Raw genomic sequence first — 21,898 nt, 5'->3', positions numbered from 1 at the left:
TATTGTCTACCATGTACAACTTCCAATTCGGTTCAGAAACCCCAGGCAAGGGTCTTCTGTGTGTCCTAACCCTTGAAGTTAATGACTCCTAATTAACTCAGCAAGAAGCTAATGACTTGGAAGCACTTGCCAATTGATTCTGAGTATTTTCTTTGTAAGATGAGTCTGGGCCAACTGGGAAGCCTCTGGCAGAGAGAAGACACAGGAGGCTCGGGGATGGAGAAGTCACTCAAGATGAGTTCAGGGAGATATTCAGGGCAATGGAAAGTATAGTTGCAGCCTTTTTACCAATTGTTTTTAAACTTATGAATGGTATTATAATTAAAGCTGCATGTTTTGGAGACTATATAACCAAAACACCGTGAAAATCATTACCTAATGTCTGTTCAGTGACCTCAGTGTTCGTCATTTGCAGTAATTCAGCTACTGAAAGAGGAATAAGCACACAAAATTCTATACAGGATAATTGATCCGACTAGATACTTCACTTACAGAGCTTTATTTCCCTTGCTTGATTAAAGTTGTTCTTTTAGAAGAGAGATAGAACATACATGATTATGAATCAAACAAACATTCATTGAGAATCTGCCCTGGGGCCAGCCTCCAGGCTATGCCTTGGGCATAGAAAGACCAATAATCTCTAGCCCTTCTCCAGGAGGTGACGGTTTATGGCTGAGTTTACATTGTCCCAGATTAACGAAGGGTCACTAGAGGAAGGAGCTCTATGACAAAGAAATCCTTGACAAGGACAGTACATTTGAAAATGCCGGTGGCTCATGCCTGTAATGCCAGCACTTTGGGAGGCTGAGGCGGGCGGATCACCTGAGGTCAGGAGTTTGAGACCAGCCTGATTAACATGGTGAAACCCTGTTTCTACCAAAAATACAAAAAACTAGCTGGGCATGGAGGTGTGCACCTGTCATCCCAGCTACTCGGGAGGCTGAGGCAGGAGAATCTCTTGAACCCAGGAGGCGAAAGTTGCAGTGAGCTGAGATCACGCCATTGCACTCTGGCTTGGGCAACGAGAGCAAAACTCCATCTCTTAAAAAAAAAAACTTGCATAGACCTCTGATGCCTTCCTCCAAAGCACACATACACTTACTTATCCCTTACAATTTGCCATTTACACTGAAGTCCAGAAGGCTGACAAGGTACTCTCAGTCTAAGGAAGACTTGGTGAAATTGTAGTGGTGGCTAAACATTTGAACCACAAGAAATGGTTCAGAGAATATTCAAAAACAGTCTACAGTTTTCAACTATGGAGTAAGATACCTAGTTTAAGACTAACATTATTCAAAAGCCTTATGCATTAAAAAGAGTAACTTATGATTAACTATCATTGGTTACAGCAGAGTGATAAGCAACTGGAAAAATTGTCATTGTTAGTTATTGTACTTGAAGATAAGAAGACATAAACAATTTACACTTCCATGTTTCAATGTGCTGTTAAAGAAGAATTTTGAAAAATAAATTAAATAAAGCAAAAAAATCAGTGCAATAAACACTATTCCTTTTTTCTCCTTAGAAAATAGTTAAGGAGCAATTCAACCCTATAATTTTTTTCCAACAGAGGAATAAGAAGATGAGAGTTGTTAGCAACACTGGGTACTCAGTAAGCCATGGGCCTCTCTGCCTTTAAACATTATCAATAACTTATTTCCCCCTGGTCTTGCAGCAGGATCACCCATGGACTCCTTCATTGTGCCTGGCACTCCTCTTTTTAAGTGCCTGCCGAAATATCTTACTTAACTGCTGCGGCAAGAAAAAAATAATCAAATTAGGAGAGTAAAGAAAGAATAAGTCCATTGTCTGTGTAGGTACCGTCTGAGATGGTCTGTAATTTTCCCCAGGAGGAAGCACTGGACTGAATTGGCAGCCCAGAGTCGTGGCTGTGTTCTCAGACTACCCACGGCCCTTCTGTGTGACCTTAGGCAAGCCTCTATCTCACTGGCTTTCTCACTTCAGCTGGTTGTGCATGAGTGCTCGTGCTTGAGTTATGTGCAAGTTTCTGGCCATGGCTTATCAGACACATCATAGCTTCAAGTTTTATGGGGGAACTATCTCCTTAGTTTGGTCTGGTGGTATTAGTTGATTTCAATAATTCTGATGAAAAATATGTATGTATATAACTAGGTATATATGAGTGTCTTTCTACAAATATGTACATAGTAGATTTATACAGTTATAAAATATCTTCTAATAAGGCTTATAAGGCGATGAACAATTACTTACAGGAAGCACATCGTTGTACACACAAGTCAGTTTGAGAACCGCTGGACTGATAATCAGGATTATTGTTTTTTAAGGATCCATGCATCTGATTGCCTCTAAGAACAGAAATTAAGATGACAACTCAGCATGATAACACCAACATGTCAGAAAACAAGATAAACTCATTGATTTTTCTTACAAAACAAAACTAAGATATAACAGGTTTTTGTTCTTGCTTTAGACCAGAGGCCAGCATTTCTCCTGTTTTATCTGCAACAGCCACTTTTTTTCTCTATTGCTTTCTGAATGATGGCTTTCAGTGCTACTAATCCCAAGGGGGGATCCAGTTTTGAAAATACAAGAAAGTCCAACCCGAACTGTTTACACCAGTAAAACAAAGTATGTCATCCTTACAGTACAGAGATGGGTCACCAATTGGTTTTTCCTCCAAACTACACAGTCCTCTGAGTAAAATTAACAAGAACAGATGCTATTATGCGCTACTGGTGTGGATAAATGCTCATGTAAAGAACCCCTAGCAAAGCAGGAAATGCAAATGGTAGGGAAGCACAGGCACAGAATCTTCACCTTGCTACTTCCTCTGTGTGGAGGTAATTTTCCAAGATCGTTGCATAGTTTCTTGTTTCTTATTATTGAGAGTTCAGCTCAACTGTCATCTATGGAGAGTGGCCACACTTAACTACCCCATCTGATGAAGTGCCCCAGACTCCCCTTGTTTAGTTTTTAGAGCACTTTGATCTTTATTTATTGTTGTCTTGTTAATTGGCTGTCTCTCCCATTACCCTGTAAGCTTCCTAAGAGCTGAGAGCTTGCCTGCCTGATTCACCACAGTTATTTTCGGTGCTGGAATCATGCTTGCCTTACAGTAGGCTCTCATGAATATCTGATCAGTGAATGAATGAATAAATGATATGCTCATTTTCTCATCGTAAAGAAAAGGATTGCATGGAAGTAAAAGGGTGACCAATTACGAACCAAGCCCAAGACTAATTTCACATGGAAGGGCTTATAGCTTACCAGACAATGCTTATTGCACACTTGAACTTTCAGACCTCAGTATATTAATCTCTGGAAATTCTGAGTATAATAGCCATCTTAGATAGGTGTAGAGAATATGCAAAAATAATAAATAAATAACAATGGCAAATGGAAAGTATCACAGTGAAGTAAAATCAACACATTCAAGCTTCTTTAAGTACCAACTGGCTCGAAGTTGAATTCCTAAGTAATTGAACTGGAATCAAGTTACCCTTCCTTTACGAATTTGAGACACACTAATTCTATCAGCATTATAAACTCATGAAACATAACAATTATGAATTAATCAAAGTAGATTGTAGCAATAAAAATTCATAATCCAGTTCTCAAATAGGTCTCTTATGGACAACCAACCAAACAATACAATACAAGACAATAGGACTTGTTTATTCCAATATATGTCCTTATTGTGTTAAACACTTTTACACTATTTGATTTTGAATTTTCACTAAAAGAAAAACCTTAAGTAACAAATGGCATTTTCTTGGCCAGAAAGTAAAAATATGAGTTGCATGACTCTTATATGCCATATATGTTACATGATTCATTGTCATATATGTTGTATGAATTCAAAAATATAATATTATCAAAGGAAATGAGCGAAATGATTTTGATCAAATCATGTTTCAATAACACTTGTCCAAAACATTTTCTTTTTTCCCCAATTTTATTTGTCTACAGGTAAAGTAAAATTTTAGGTAGTAGTAGCTTCAATTGAGAAAAATTCAATTGCAGACTCACAATAAGCATTCTTGCTATATTTAGGATAGAACAAAACCCAATGAATTTATTCTGTACTATGTTAATACAGATGTAGAATAAAAGTTATGTTTAAGTTTTATACCTTTCCTTGGTTTTGCCATTTGGGAACATTTTTGTTTTATGCTAAACTCCAGTGATGAAGATATGTGTAATTCATTCCATTTTCTGTGCCCTCAAAATGAAAATTAGATAAAAACATAATAAGGAAATTTCAGAATCAGGATTTGTTTTACTGTGGAAGGTAGATATATATGGGGAAATGCAGATTTGCTAAACTCAATCATCTTTGTTCTTTAAGGATAATCCAGGGTCTCTTTCTTTAATGTAATATTTTTTAAGACTGACCTCCAAGAAAAAGTGATTCTGAACATGAGACATACCTGTGCTGGAATTCCATACAATTACACTGAAGATTTACCAACAAAAGCATGTCTTTGCATAGCTGAAGGTTTGGGGAAATATTAAACTTGATCAGAGAATAAATGTCAATTTGTTAAAATCAATGACACAAGTTGTGAACTCAGAAAGACTCATTATACAACATGGAGATTTGATGTGTACCCAGCACAGATGGACTAAAGGTTCCTCATGAGTACTCAGTAATCATCATGCACAAGTCATTCTAAAAGATTTTTAAATCATCAGTTAGAATAATCTCTGAGCCTCTTCCTCACTGCCTCAAAAAAATGTTTACTCATTAACCCAGAGATACTTGCAAAGCACTAATATCCTGGAAGATGATCAATAAATGCTGACAGCTGATTCACTGACGTCTGAGATATGTCAGGTAAATACCTCGCTCCTGGACAGAAGAGCTCTTAAGTCACATGTGCTATCTTGCAAGGTGAAGATTAAAGGATGGAAATGTACATACTCTTGCCACCCTCTGAATTTTTCTGTAATTAACACCATCTAATCTATGTCAGTTCTGAAAAACATATGTAAAAGAGAAAGGGTCGTAGCCAAATTCAATATGTAATGTGCAAGAGAATATCATTTAATTGTTTTTTAACTGTGAAAAAGTCTCATTAATTGTACAGTTTCCTTTTTACTCTTTTTTTTTTTTTACTTTTAGGTTCAGGAGTACAAGTGCAGGTTTGTTACACAGGTAAACTTGTGTCATGGGGGTTTGCTGTACAGATTATTTCATCACCCAGGTATTAAGCCTCGTACCCATTAGTAATTTTTCCTGATTCTCTCCTTTCTCCACCCGTTAACCTCTACTCTCCAAAAGGCCCCAGTATGTGTTGTTCCCCTCCAGGTGACCAGTGCTCTCATCATTTAGCTTCCACTTATAAGTGAGAACACGCAGTATTTGTTTTCTGTTCCTGCGTTACTTTGCTCAGGATACCGGCTTCCAGCTCCACCCAGGTCCCTGCAGAGGACATGATCTTGTTCTCTTGTATGGCTGCACAGTATTCCATGGTGTACATGGACCACATTTGTTTTATCCAATCTGTCATTGATGGGCATTTGTGTTGATTCTGTGTCTTTGCTTTTGTGAACAGTGCTGCAATGAACATACATGTGCATATGTCTTTATAACAGAATGATTTATATTCCTTTGGGTATATATCCATAATGGGATTGCTGGGTCGAATAGTATTTCTGTCTTTAGTTCTCTGAAGAATCACCACACTGTTTTCCACAATGGCTGAACTAACTTAAACTATTCATATTTCCTGAGTTCTCCTGTTTTTCTTTCTCACGATCAGTGTTGAACACAAATTTGCTATTCTTTTCATGGAACCACTGTTAAAGGCATTGTTATTTGAATATGATTTCCTCCTTTAAGATTAAGTCCAGAGATGATACTGTAATATCACATTCTCATGGCACCCTGGTCATCATCCTGAGGAAATATTGACAACGTTGTTATTTTTAGATTTGAGGATTTGAGTACTAATAATATGTGTGAAAATCAGCCTAAATAGCACATTAAAGCCTGTCGCATTGAGAAGGTCAGGGAAAATTAGGTCAAGTAAAACAATGTCAAAATCTTAAATTAAGTTTTCAAATTTCCTATCTGTCAAGTTATATCCACGCTCTGTCTTCCGTCCCGCTTCTATTTTTTACATACTTTAGAGATTCCTGATAATATAAAAATGAATGAAAAATAGCTCAAAATAGATTCAATCTTCGGTTTATTGGGGGAGAGAGACATGGAAATAAAAACTAAAATACAAGTTAAGATGTGTAGAAATTATCATCTTCATGCACTGCTGGTAGGGATGTAAAATAGTGCAGCCAGTTTGGAAAAGAATTTGGTAATTCCTCAAAACGTTGAGCACAGAATTATTACATCTTCCAACAATTTCACCCCTAGGTATTTACCCAAGAGAAATAAGAACATATGTCTACACAAAAACTCACACAGGAATGTTCACAGCAGCTGCATTCATGAAAGCTAAAGCTGGAAACCATCCAAGTGCATCCACTAAGAAGTAGATAAACCAAGTGAGGTCTATCCATACAATGGAATACCACTCAGCGATAAAGAGGAATGAAGTCCTGATACATGCTACAACATTCTAAGTAAAAGAAGCCCGTGACGAAAGACTTTGTATTATATTTATCCATTCATATGAAATGTCCTGAGTGGGCATCTGTAGAGAAAGAAGATAGATTAGTGGTTCCTTAGAGTTGAGGACAGAGAGGTTGGTAGAGATGGGGAGAATGCGTGGGGAGCCACTTCTAATAAGTACAATAGTTTTGGAGTGACAAAACAGTCTAAAATTAGATGATATGGTTGTACAACTTTGTGAATATACTTATTTGATACACCAGAGTTGGTCAATCACCTGAGAACTGTGATCTCTGGTTTAGCTGGAACTCAGATATTCAGCTCAGAAGCGAGAATACACTGTAGGTGCTGCCGAAGGGAGAACTAGAAAGAGAAGAAATGAAAATGTGCCATTTGACATCAGCTCCTGCTACTAGATGACAGGATATCGGAAATGGACACATTTACTTTTAGTAAGCCACTTGCAGCTGATAATGTGGGAATCAAATATCTAGCATGTGCAACAACTTTCCCTCGAAGCTCCTGGCAACCATGGCTCACTGACAATAGAATGGTCTCAACGAACCTGGACATGCCCTAGAATTCTTGAGCAGCCCTCTAGGAAACCACTGACAATCAAGTTGAGTTTGCATGTGAGACAAAAATCTGCTTGCCGGCACTGGATATGGGTAATGAGAATTATCTTAATTAATAAAATTATTCTGACCCTATTCCTCCCTTTCATATAAAGTCCTACCACCACCAGTTTAAGACTGAAGACCAGCTCTTAGGAAATCTATTATTCTTGTACACCAAGGTTCCAGCTTAAGCAAGCATACCTTTCCCAGGGTATGTGCATTGTAATCCTTTACTGTAAACATTGGATGAAAGGATTTCCTTTTGGTGATAAAAAATTCCAGGCATCTGAGAGCAAATGGAAGAGTTTATTTCAGGAAGGCTTTTCCCCAGCACCACTGTGAAAGCCCACCATGTGTCTGGGGCTAATCCACCTTTGGCAGAAGTCACACCACCTGTATTTCACTCACCAGGCCTGCTCTAGACAAAAACAATTTGGGAGAAAGCCTGATCTGATCCCTTAAAGTATAATACACAAATGCAAAGACTGCACACAGTTCATTTTATAGATCAGTTCAGAAGTCTACAAATCTTAACTATCCCTCGATATTCTATAGACCTAAAGTGAAAAGTCATATATATATTATCACCTAGTATATTTTTCATTTCTCCTAGCCTAAGTGATGGAGAAAAATCAACCAGCTGTTTCCACAATCTAAGCCCCTGAATCCTTTTAACAACTGTCAGGAGCCTCTTCTCTTGTAAATGCACACACACACACACTTAGGAGATTATGACAATCTAAGGAAATCATATTAACGTAATTTAATGCACATACACACTCTCATGCCAGGGGCAGAAATTCACAGTGTCTGAAGGGAAAACCTTGTCTCCTTCTCTTTTCCCTCCTCTTGAAGTGCTCCTGTTGTTCTTTGTTTCGTGTCGATATTGCCAAGAACAATGAAGAGTCCACGATTTTTATCCTACTTGGAAACTAATAAGTTAGTCTGGCACAGTCTCATGGGTCCCGTCAAAAGTCGTGGGACTCACAGGTCAGAGGCAAAGGACTTTATTACTCAAGAACCATCAGTAGGCAGATTATCAGCATTTTCTTGTTTCACTTCTGCAAGCTTAATTCCTAAAGGGCAACTTAAAGAGAATTAGAGGACAGCTGTACCTGCAGTGGCAGTAAGTTGTATAAAACCCTGCCTTTAGGTTCCCCGGAATTTTATAATGGGCAGTAAGCCTACCTGCCCATTTCTTCTAGAGGAAGATAGTGTTATTGCTATTTAAGCAAACCTGCTCTTTCCCTGGAAAGAGACACTTATCTTTATCTTCCAAGGCATCTGCTATTAAAAAAACCTTGAAAAAATAGCACAAAAGAGCAGCAGTTAGCAACTCTGCTCCCAAGACATGCCAAAATGCAAAAGACACAAAGAGGATTGTCTCCCAACAGCGATTTACAATGAATTCTTATTTGCTAGTAAATATAGTTTAGTTCCTACTAAGAGCAACATAAGCCTAATTAAACTAATAGTGATCAATAGTTTTCAAGATAATGTTTGTGAACTGACAGACAGTATTTTTCCTACAGTTACATGATAGTAATTGATTGATTAAACTACTGTCACGTAACTGTGGGAAAAATACTGTCAATATATAAATTCTGAAAATAAAACATTTCAAAAGAAAATGGTTGCCATTTATCCCTTCTTACTCCCACAGAGTAAACACATTGAAAGCAGTCAGGGGAAAGTTGTGTAATTAGAGAAGAAGCTTCACCCATCCATATACAATCCATCATTTAAACATAATGCAGTACATATTAGTCACTGGTTTGTCTTTGTGACAAATGTGTAAAAAATATGAAAAGTAATTTTATGTGACCCAGAAAATCAGTTTTTTAATAAACTATTTAATTGACTAAATTGACTAAAATAAACATGATGTAGTTATGCTACAAAATGACAACTCACTTCAGATTTTATCATCAAAATCTGTAATCAAGTAATAGTTTAAAAGTATAGGATTGCTGACTAGAAATACAATTTGACATATGATACCCTGTAATACTGAGTAAAGTGACTGAAGTGACACCAATATTCTGGCTGTAAATTTGACAGGTTTGTAAAGTGCCATCATTCATTCACATGGTTTACACAGAAGCTTTGCTCACTGTTCAGCACAAGCTATGCTTCCACCTCCAAGCACATTTCTGCTTATGAAGGGTGCCTGTCTCTGACTTTGGGCAGGTGAGCCCTGCCTGCACTCGTAGCTGCAGGGTTGGCACCTCATATAGAAGACCCTAAACAAGGAGGGCATTTGTAGGAGTTGCCACAGAACGAATATAAATCTTTTGAGTTGTATATCCATCATCGTTCCAGCACCAGCTTGATCCAAGACCACACCTAGTGAGCTCTAGACAGAATTGAATATCTTGGGCCACCTGAGCTTCACAGTGTTGTCTGTGAAAGTATCCACGGTTTGAAATCTTTAAATATATCACAGTCTAATACTTTGGCTCTTGTGCTCTCAAATTGTCTATTTCTATCTAACATAAGTTTAAGGGACCACATATCAAGTTATCATAGTTCAGTTGAAGACCTTTGAAGAGGCAACATTGTTCTCCTTTAGAGTCCGTGTACACAGATACTCAAATATTTTCTCTCTGTCATGCCCCGTGTTTGTACATTGCACTGAATTTCAGCTCACGCTAATGGTTCACTTGCCATCGGGCTGACTTGTGTCTTGTGCTAGCACTTTCCTCATTCTTCCCTCACAGCACATAAATCTTCACTCTGTCCACATTAGCCCATTTCGAGTCATTCTCTCGAGGCGTGGCTTCCTGATCAGCATGTGGCTGCCTGTGCCCTACCATGGAAGAACACCAGCATCCCTTCCATCCTTCACTGACAGTTGGCTCCAGGGGATTTTTAACCTTTTAAGCACACTGCTACAACATGCAGAATAATGGCCACTTCTGTTTTTTCTCTACTTTATGCCTGTCTGAGCAGCAGAGGTATACGACTAAATGGACCGGGTAAACAAGGCTTATATTTGTCTTCTGTGTAGAGTCATAATTAGTTTGTTCCTTCTTATAAAATGTAAAATGAACAAGACAGATTCGAGTGGTTGCTTCAAGTAATTATGTAAGTAAGATATGTGTGCACACTGCTAAGTGAGTCCAAAATCTTTAGTAAATTCTCTTCAACTATGACTAGTAAGTAGTAAGCAATGTTTTCACTTCAACTATGACTAGTAAGTAGTAAGCAATGCTTTCACTTTTAAAATCTCAATTCTTTACCATGTTTAGATTTTATTAACATATTGGCATACAAATTTTTCTGTTTATATTTAAAGTTTAGTTGGCATAGAAATGCTCTAGAAAGGTTTATGATTAAGTCTAAAATCTGAATTACCTAAAGAGCACTTGTTAAAAATTGCTTCAATGCACTTACTGAAACTAATAGTCAACAGCTTGGATTTTATGTACTTCTTCTGCCTAAGAGCTTGCTATGAATTAAGTCTGTATGGCCTGACAATAACATTATCTGAACATTCAAAATTAATTACATTGCTGTGAATATTCTTCAGGAAACGACATAAATCAATGTGAAATTCTAAACGGAACAAAAGGCTTATTGGCTTCATAATATAGCTATTTATTTTCTAAAAATTATAGCATTGAGGTTTTTGAAATTAGCCATCATTCCATCCAAATTTGCCTTACACTGCTACCTAACTATAATCAATCAGGAATGAATAGAGAATGTCTTCAACATTTATAACTACCACTCAATAATTCATATCTAATGAACCAGAAAATATTCTAACTTGTATTATAATTATTTGTGTACATGTTTATGTTACCTCTGGATACTACCTTACTGTCCTCTGCCAAAATACCTAGTGCAGCATGTTGAACATGGATATATACACATTTGTAGGAGAACAGAGAGAGAAAAGAGAGTGAGAGAGACAGAGCTGTTGGATTACTTTATTAATTATTTTGACATTTGCAGAAGTTAAATATAAGCTTAATTGTAATTAGGCAAGGCTACCATAAAAAGATTCCAATGGACACAACTCTTAATAATTAATGATTTTTTTTTTTTTTGAGACAGAGTCTCGCTCTGCCCCCAGGCTGGAGTGCAGTGGCCGGATCCCAGCTCACTGCAAGCTCCGCCTCCTGGGTTCACGCCATTCTCCTGCCTCAGCCTCCCGAGTAGCTGGGACCACAGGCGCCGCCACACCCGGCTAATTTTGTTTGTTTATTTTTTTATTTTTATTTTTTTATTATACTTTAAGTTCTAGGGTACATGTGCATGACGTTTATATCATGTATAACTCCCCAATGCAATCCCTCCCTCCTCCCCGCTCCCCATGATAGGCCCCAGTGTGTGATGTTCCCCTTCCCGAGTCCAAGGGTGATCTCATTGTTCAGTTCCCACTTATGAGTGAGAACATGCGGTGTTTGGTTTTCTCTTCTTGTGATAGTTTGCTAAGAATGATGGTTTCCAGCTGCATCCATGTCCCTACAAAGGACGCAAACTCATCCTTTTTGATGGCTGCATAGTATTCCATGGTGTATATGTGCCACATTTTCTTCATCCAGTCTGTCACAGATGGACATTTGGGTTGATTCCAAGTCTTTGCTATTGTGAATAGTGCCGCAATAAACATACGTGTGCATGTGTCTTTGTAGTAGAGTAATTTATAATCCTTTGGGTATATACCCAGTAGTGGGATGGCTGGGTCATATGGTACATCTAGTTCTAGATCCTTGAGGAATCGCCATACTGTTTTCCATAATGGTTGAACTAGTTTACAATCCCACCAACAGTGTAAAAGTGTTCCTATTTCTCCACATCCTCTCCAACACCTGTTGTTTCCTGACTTCTTAATGATTGCCATTCTAACTGGTGTGAGATGGTATCTCATTGTGGTTTTGATTTGCATTTCTCTGATGGCCAGTGATGATGAGCATTTTTTCATGTGTCTGTTGGCGGTATGGATGTCTTCTTTTGAGAAATGTCTGTTCATATCCTTTCCCCACTTTTTGATGGGGTTGTTTGTTTTTTTCTTGTATATTTGTTTGAGTTCTTTGTAGATTCTGGATATTAGCCCTTTGTCAGATGAGTAGGTTGCAAAAATTTTCTCCCATTCTGTAGGTTGCCTGTTCATTCTGATGGTAGTTTCTTTAGCTGTGCAAAAGCTCTTTAGTTTAATTAGATCCCATGTGTCAATTTTGGCTTTTGCTGCCGTTGCTTTTGGTGTTTTAGACATGAAGTCCTTGCCCATGCCTATGTCCTGAATGGTACTACCTAGATTTTCTTCTAGGTTTTTATGGTATTAGGTCTAACATTTAAGTCTCTAATCCATCTTGAATTAATTTTCGTATAAGGGGTAAGGAAAGGATCCAGTTTCAGCTTTCTACTTATGGCTAGCCAATTTTCCCAGCACCATTTATTAAATAGGGAATCCTTTCCCCATTTCTTGTTTTTCTCAGGTTTGTCAAAGATCAGAAATTATAACAAACTGTCTCTCAGACCACAGTGCAATCAAACTAGAACTCAGGACTAAGAAACTCAATCAAAACCGCTCAACTACATGGAAACTGAACAACCTGCTCCTGAATGACTACTGGGTACATAACGAAATGAAAGCAGAAATAAAGATGTTCTTTGAAACCAATGAGAACAAAGATACAACATACCAGAATCTCTGGGACACATTTAAAGCAGTGTGTAGAGGGAAATTTAGAGCACTAAATGCCCACAAGAGAAAGCAGGAGAGATCTAAAATTGACACTCTAACATCACAATTAAAAGAACTAGAGAGGCAAGAGCAAACACATTCAAAAGCTAGCAGAAGGCAAGAAATAACTAAGATCAGAGCAGAACTGAAGGAGATAGAGACACAAAAAACCCTCCAAAAAATCAATGAATCCAGGAGTTGGTTTTTTGAAAAGATCAACAAAATTGACAGACCGCTAGCTAGACTAATAAAGAAGAAAAGAGAGAGGAATCAAATAGACGCAATAAAAAATGATAAAGGGGATATCACCACGGACCCCACAGAAATACAAACAACCATCAGAGAATACTATAAATGCCTCTACGCAAATCAACTAGAAAATCTAGAAGAAATGGATAATTCCTGGACACTTACACTCTCCCAAGACTAAACCAGGAAGAAGTTGAATCCCTGAATAGACCAATAGCAGGCTCTGAAATTGAGGCAACAATTAATAGCCTACCCACCAAAAAAAGTCCAGGACCAGATGGATTCACAGCTGAATTCTACCAGAGGTACAAGGAGGAGCTGGTACCATTCCTTCTGAAACTATTCCAATCAATAGAAAAAGAGGGAATCCTCCCTAACTCTTTTTATGAGGCCAACATCATCCTGATACCAAAGCCTGGCAGAGACACAACAAAAAAAGAGAATTTTAGACCAATATCCCTGATGAACATCGATGCAAAAATCCTCAATAAAATACTGGCAAACCAGATTCAGCAGCACATCAAAAAGCTTATCCACCATGATCAAGTGGGCTTCATCCCTGGGATGCAAGGCTGGTTCAACATTCGCAAATCAATAAACGTAATCCAGCATATAAACAGAACCAAGGACAAGAACCACATGATTATCTCAATAGATGCAGAAAAGGCTTTTGACAAAATTCAACAGCCCTTTATGCTAAAAACGCTCAATAAATTCGGTATTGATGGAATGTACCTCAAAATAATAAGAGCTATTTATGACAAACCCACAGCTAATATCATACTGAATGGGCAAAAACTGGAAAAATTCCCTTTGAAAACTGGCACAAGACAGGGATGCCCTCTCTCACCACTCCTATTCAACATAGTGTTGGAAGTTCTGGCTAGGGCAATCAGGCAAGAGAAAGAAATCAAGGGTATCCAGTTAGGAAAAGAAGAAGTCAAATTGTCCCTGTTTGCAGATGACATGATTGTATATTTAGAAAACCCCATTGTCTCAGCCCAAAATCTCCTTAAGCTGATAAGCAACTTCAGCAAAGTCTCAGGATACAAAATTAATGTGCAAAAATCACAAGCATTCTTATACACCAGTAACAGACAAGCAGAGAGCCAAATCAGGAATGAACTTCCATTCACAATTGCTTCAAAGAGAATAAAATACCTAGGAATCCAGCTTACAAGGGATGTAAAGGACCTCTTCAAGGAGAACTACAAACCACTGCTCAGTGAAATCAAAGAGGACACAAACAAATGGAAGAACATACCATGCTCATGGATAGGAAGAATCAATATCGTGAAAATGGCCATACTGCCCAAGGTGATTTATAGATTCAATGCCATCCCCATCAAGCTACCAATGACTTTCTTCACAGAATTGGAAAAAACGGCTTTAAAGTTCATATGGAACCAAAAAGAGCCCGCATTGCCAAGACAATCCTAAGTCAAAAGGACAAAGCTGGAGGCGTCACGCTACCTGACTTCAAACTATACTACAAGGCTACAGTAACCAAAACAGCATGGTACTGGTACCACAACAGAGATATAGACCAATGGAACAGAACAGAGTCCTCAGAAATAATACCACACATCTACAGCCATCTGATCTTTGTTTGTTTATTTTTAATAGAGATGGGGTTTCACAGTGTTCGCCAGGATGGTTTCGATCTCCTGACCTCGTGATTCGCCCGTCTCGGCCTCCCAAAGTGCTGGGATTACAGGCTTGAGCCACCGCGCCCGGCCAATTAATGATATTTTTTAAACTTCTGAGTAAAATTTACTTTTAGAATAAGTTGAAACTATGAAGAAAAATATGTTACTCTCTGGGATAAGTTAAGTTCATAGATCTGTTTTCTGGTTTTAATTTTCTAATATTTTACAAGGGCATTTGATGTACTCTAAATTAAATATATTTAAATATGCTTATATTTTATAAACAATATTTTCCCCCAATATGAAATCCTTCCATCTTTATGTTCAAACACTTTTATTTAACTATGACTTTTAAAAAGTGGTATTTTTACTAATGGTAATCAAGTTATTTAATAATTACAAATTTTCACAATAAAAAATTTGTTTTTACTTTGGACTCCTAAGATTTTGGATCATCAGAATAAGGAACATTTTCTTTCTTTCTCTTACCTTTGAGGCTTTTCATTTTTCTTTTGTAACTCCAACATCATGCAGTGTTAAAGTCAGCATTTTTCTAATAGCCTCAACCTGAATTACCTTTCTGTTGACCATTTCTAAATATTAATATCAAACACTGTGGTCCACGATCTAAATATCTCCCATTGCCTAATCACTATTATAATTCATAAGTAGTGGTATTTTTACCTAAAGTTTAACTCAAACCCTATCACACTTTTTCTTCCTCACTTTCCTGTTTATATCAGTGGCACCTATATCCCCAGTGACACATGCCTGAATAATTCTTCATACTCCTTATCCTTCCCAAGGTGACAACCATCTTGTTCTCTCAGTTATGCTAGCATTTGACTTTTGTTGGGAAAGGATTTGAATCACAGACTGGCAGGCTTCTGATGCTTGAAGGTGTGGAAGTATTCACCAGAGTCCTGTTTAAGGTGGTTAGATGCTCTTTCAGCAAGAAGCAGCATGCTACTTAAAAACACAGCTCAAGAGAGAACAGCATCAGCAAGACAGTAGACAGGAGTTTCCAGCCCTCGTCCCTTCCCAGAAACATTAATTTGAACAATTATCCACAAAAACAAAATACCTTCACAAGAGCCAAGGGACCCAGATGAGAGGTTACAGCACCTGGGTAGAGCACAGGAATAAGAAAACACACATTGAAGAGAGTAGGAGAGTTTCCTATTACTTTTGACCCTCCTCCCCCCAGCCCAGGAAGCACTGTGCTGAGAGATACCTTCCACACACGCAAAAGAGAAGAAAATGAGAACCTGACTTTGCCACAGACCCTACCACCAAGCCCATCCTATTAAACCCTGGTGTCAGGCCAGGCTCCAGGTCAAAGGCAGCAAACTTGAACAACAGTAAAGAGCATATGGACCTAACAGACATATATTCGACATTCCATCCAACAGTCGCAGAATACACATTCTGTTGAAGTACACAGGGAACATTCTCCAGGATGGATCATATGTCAGGTCACAAAACAAGCCTTAACAAATCTAAAAAGATTAAAATCATATCAAGTATCTTTTCTAACCACAATACTATAAAAGTATAAATCAATGACAGGAGGAATTTTGGAAAATTCCCAAATATGTAGAAATTAAACATGCTCCTGAACAATGTGCCGAAGAAAAAAATTAAAAGAAAATTTAAAATTATTTTGAGACATAAAAATAACATGTAATATACGAAAACATATGGGATACAACAAAAATATTTCTATTAGATTTACAGCAATAAACACCCACATCAAAAAAGGGAGAAATCTCAAATAAACAACTTAATGTTACACCTCCAAGAATTAGAATAAAAACAAAGTTAGCCCAAATTTAGTAGAAGAAAGAAAATAATAAAGATCAGAGCAAAAATTAATAGAGATCAGAAAAAACAATAAAAATATTAACCAGATTAAGTTGATTTTTTTGAAAAGATAAACAAAATTGAGAAACCTTTAGCTACACTAAGAAAAATATAAGGCATAAAAATAAAATCATAATTGAAAGAGATGATATTACAACTGATACCACAGAGGTACAAAAGGTATACCAACAATATGGATAACCCAGAAGAAACAGATACATTCCTGGAGACATACAGCCTACCAAGATTGACTGATGAAGGAGTAGAAAACATGAATAGACCAATAAAAATTAAGGACATTGAATTAAAAATGATTAAAAAAAAAAAACCCTTAAAAACATCAAAGAAAACCTCATGACCTGATAGCTTCGCTGCTGAATTCTACCAAACATTTAAAGAAATTATGCAAGTTCTTCTCTAACTCTTCCAAAAAACTGAAGAAGAGGGAACACTTTCAAGCTCATTTTACAAGGCCAGCCTTATCTTGATACTAAAATCAGACAAGGAGGCTACAAGAAAAGAAAACTACAGGCAAATGTCACTGATGAATGCAGATGTAAAAATCCTCAACAAAATACTGGCAAACTGAATTCAACAACACGTTCAACGTATCACTCACCATGATTGAGTGGGACTGATCCCTGGAATACAAGGATGGTTCATTGTACACAAATCAACAACTGTGATACATCAAATTAACGTAATGAATGACAAAAGGTATATAATCATTTCAGTAGATGCAAAAAAAAAAAAAATCAACATTCTTTCATGATGAAAACTCAACAAATCAGGTATTGAAAAAATGTACCAGACTACAATAAAGACCACACATGGACAAGCCCATGGAAAACATCACACTCAATGGAGAAAAGCTAAAACCTTTTCCTCTAAGGCCAGAAACAAGAGAAGGATGCTGACTGTCACCACTTGTCAACATAGTACTGGAAGTTCTAGTCAATTATGTAAGAGAAAGAAGGCCGGGCGCGGTGGCTCAAGCCTGTAATCCCAGCACTTTGGGAGGCCGAGACGGGCGGATCACGAGGTTAGGAGATCGAGACCATCCTGGCTAACACGGCGAAACCCCATCTCTACTAAAAAATACAAAAAACTAGCCGGGCGACGAGGCGGGCGCCTGTAGTCCCAGCTACTCGGGAGGCTGAGACAGGAGAATGGCGTGAACCCGGGAGGCGGAGCTTGCAGTGAGCTGAGAGCCGGCCACTGCACTCCAGCCTGGGCGGCAGAGCAAGACTCCGTCTCAAAAAAAAAAAAAAGAGAAAGAAACAAAAAACCTCCAAATTGAAAATAAATAAGTTAAATTGTCTCTGTTAGTAAATTACATGAATTTTTAATGTAAAAAACTAAAAGCTCCACAAAACCTGTCAGAACTAACAAATAAATTCAGTAAAGTTGCAGGATACAAAATCAACATACAAAAATTAGTAGAATTTCTATGTACTAACAATGAACTATTCCAAAAAAGAAATGAATAAAACAATCCCATTTACAGCAGCATCAAAAGAAATAAAAATACTTAGAAATAAATTTAAGGAGATGAAAGATTTGTACACTCAAAAGTATAAACATTGATGACAAAAATTGAAAAATATAAATAAATGGAAAGATAGCAAGATATCATGTGTTCATGAATTGGAAGAATTAATATTGTTAAAATGTATGTACTACCCAGGGAGATCTTCAGATTTAATGAACTCTCTATCAAAATTTTAATGGCATTTTTCACAGAAATAGGAAAAGAAGTTCTAATATTTGTTTGACACTACAAAAGACCCCAAGTAAACAAAATAACCTGAAGCAAGAACAAAGCTAGAAGCATCACACTACCTGGTTTCAAAATATACTATAAAGCTATAGTAAACAAAACAGCACAGTACTGGTACAGACATATTAACCAAAGGAACAGAATACACAAACCAGAAAGTCATACACTGTTGGTGGGAATGTAAATTAGTACAGCCATTATGGAAAAGAATATGGTGGTTCCTCAAAAAACTAAAAATAGAATTACTATATGATCCAGCAGTCTTACTACTGGTTATGTATTCAAAGGAAAAAAAATCAGTATGCTGAAGAGGTATCTACACTCTTACATTTATTGCAGTACAATTCATGATACCCAAGATATGAAACTAACCTAAGTGTCCAACAACAGATGAATGGATAAAGCAAATGTGGTGTATATGCATGATGGAACACTAATTAGCCATAAAAATGAATGAAATTTTGTCATTCACATTAACATAGATGAGTCTGGAAGACATTATGTGCAATAAAATAGTCCAGGCACAGAAAGATGAATACTCCATGTTCTCACTCATATGTGAAAGCTAAAAAAGTTGATCTTACAGAAGTAGAGAGTAGAATAAAGAGACTGGGGAGTGCAGTCACAAGAAGAGGCTGGGGAGAGATCAGTTAATGAATACAAAATCATAGCTATCTAGGAGGAATTAGTTCCACTGTTCTGTAGCAATGTAGCATGACTATAGTCAACAATTTTTGTATAATTTAAAATAGCTAGAAGAGAAGATTTTGAATGTTCCCAGCACAAAGAAATAAGTGTTTGAGGTAATGAATTTACTAATTATCCTGATTTGATTATTACACATTGTACACGTTCATCAAAATACCACACTGTACTCCATAAATATGTACAATTATTATGTGTCAATTAAAATAGTAATAATAAAGAATTGTCAGTTCAGAAATAAATGCGCCCATTTACAGTCAACTGCTCTCTCACAAAGGCGCCAGCAACACACACAAAGAAAAGACAGTCTCTTCAATAAATGGTGTTAAGAAAACTGAATATCTACATGTAGAAGAATGAAATTGTACCCTTATCTCACACCATATACAAAAATCATCTCAAAATGGTTTAGTCTTGAATGTAAGACCTGAAACTCAAAACTACTAGAAGAAAACATGGAGCTACTTGACGTAGACTTGGAGAATGATTTTTTCAATATAATAGCAAAAGCACATGCAAGAAAAGCAAAAATAGACTGCATCAAACTAAAAAGCTTCTACAAAGCTAAGAAAATCAACAAAATAAAGAGACAACCCATGGAATGCGAGAAAATATTTGCAAGTAAATATATGATAAGAGATTAATATTCAAAATATATCAGGGACTCTAATAACTCAATAGCAAGCAAATATCATGATCAGCAAATAGGCAATGGACGTGAACAGGTATTTCTCAAAAGAAGACATACAAATGACCAACAGGTATATGGAGAAATGCTCAAAATTGCTAATTATCAGGAAAATGCAAATTAAAACCACAAGGAGATATCACCTCATAACTGTTAGAATGGCTATTGCCACCATGTGAGTTGGGGGATATGTTAGCTTGATTGTGGTAATCATTTCACATTGTATATGTATCAGACACATTGTATACATTAGATATATACAATTATATGTCAATTATATTTCAATAAATCTGGGGAAAAACCATCCTATTGATATTTTCATCAAAAATAATAAAGTAAATGTGCATAGGAATACACAACAAAAAAGTACAAGGTTTATATTTTGAACATTACCTTTGAAAAAACTTGTACAAAATGTTAAGAACATCTCTGTTGGCCGGGAGCGGTGGCTCAAGCCTGTAATCCCAGCACTTTGGGAGGTGGAGACGGGCAGATCACGAGGTCAAGAGATTGAGACCATCCTGGCTAACACGGTGAAACCCCGTCTCTACTAAAAAATACAAAAAAACTAGCCGGGCGAGGTGGCGGGCGCCTGTAGTCCCAGCAACTCGGGAGGCTGAGGCAGGAGAATGGCGTAAACCCGGGAGGCGGAGCTTGTAGTGAGCTGAGATCTGGCCATTGCACTCCAGCCTGGGCGACAGAGTGAGACTCCATCTCAAAAAAAAAAAAAAAAAAAAAAGAACATCTCTGTTAATGGTAGTTACAAACTGGAAACAACCAATGTCAATGAACAGGAGAAAGGATAAACAAGTTGTAGATTCTTACAATAGAATGAATTAACTACTGATACTCTTAACAACATGGTTGAATCTCAGACATTATACCAAGTGAAAGAACCTGGAAAGAGAAGAGTATATATTATATAATTCTATTTACATGAAGTTCTAGATTAGGTGAACTAATTTATCATATAGAAATCAGAACAGTGGTTGTGCATCAGAATGGCTACGCAGATTAACTGAAAGGGGCTAAAAGAAAATTTTCAGGCATGATAAAAATATCTTATATCTTGATGCAGACAGTGGTTTCATGAGTGGTTGCATTTATCACAACTCAGCAAGTGGCACAAATAAGATCAGTGCATTTTTTCTTTGTAAGTTTATAAAGTTTACATTTATAATGCCTCTTAAAAACTCAAGAACTGTAGTATGCTCTTGTGTATTAAGTGACCTTGACAGTTCAGGTAAATACAATATGGAAAAGTTGGATTACATTCAAGAGGCAACAGCAAGATGTCACCAAGTCCTTGTTTGTCTCTATCAGGATTTAGGAATGTTCATGACCAAAGATGAAACTTGATATCATTCAAGGTAGACCAAAACTTAGCAAAGATGTCATTCATAATATTACACTTTTTTCAAGCTCTTTTGCAAGCCTAGCTGCTGCTGACTGTTGACGAAGGTATTACAGATTATCAAATATTTATCCATGAACATGAACTATTCCAAATAGTGTGCATTTTCTATGCTTTCTGTGGTATGTCATAGAGATATTAGATTTTTATTTTTTAATCCAAGAGTAGGATAAATTATCCTGGAAAACTTAAATGGAGAATTCAGATAAGGTTGCTTTGTGATAAGTATCTCACAAGTCAGGTTTTTTCACTGTACTAGTTATAGAGGACCTCATGGAATTTGGTACTATCGTGACATTCAAGACACAAAATATACATGATTTTTTTTTCTTTTCTTTCATTTTTTGAGACAGAGTCTTGCTCTGTTGCTTAGGCTGGAGTGCAGTAACACCCTCTGCTCACTGCGACCTCCATCTCCCAGGTTCAAACAGTTCTCCCGCCTCAACCTCCCAAGTAACTGGGATTACAGGCATGTGCCACCACACCTGGCTGATTTTTGTATTTTTAGTAGAGATGGGGTTTCACCATGTTGGCCAGGCTGGTCTTGAACTCCTAACCTCAGGTGATCCACCCTCCTTGGCCTCCCAAAGTGCTGGGATTACAGGCATGAGTCACCGCACCCAGCCAAATATATGAATTTTAAAAAATATGGAATGTTTAGTTCCATGAAACAACACGTTGA

The sequence above is a fragment of the Trachypithecus francoisi genome, unplaced genomic scaffold (assembly GCF_009764315.1).
Source record: "Trachypithecus francoisi isolate TF-2019V2 unplaced genomic scaffold, Tfra_2.0 Lachesis_group1, whole genome shotgun sequence".
Lineage (NCBI taxonomy): Eukaryota > Metazoa > Chordata > Mammalia > Primates > Cercopithecidae > Trachypithecus > Trachypithecus francoisi.
Note: the sequence above shows the minus strand (reverse complement) of the source record.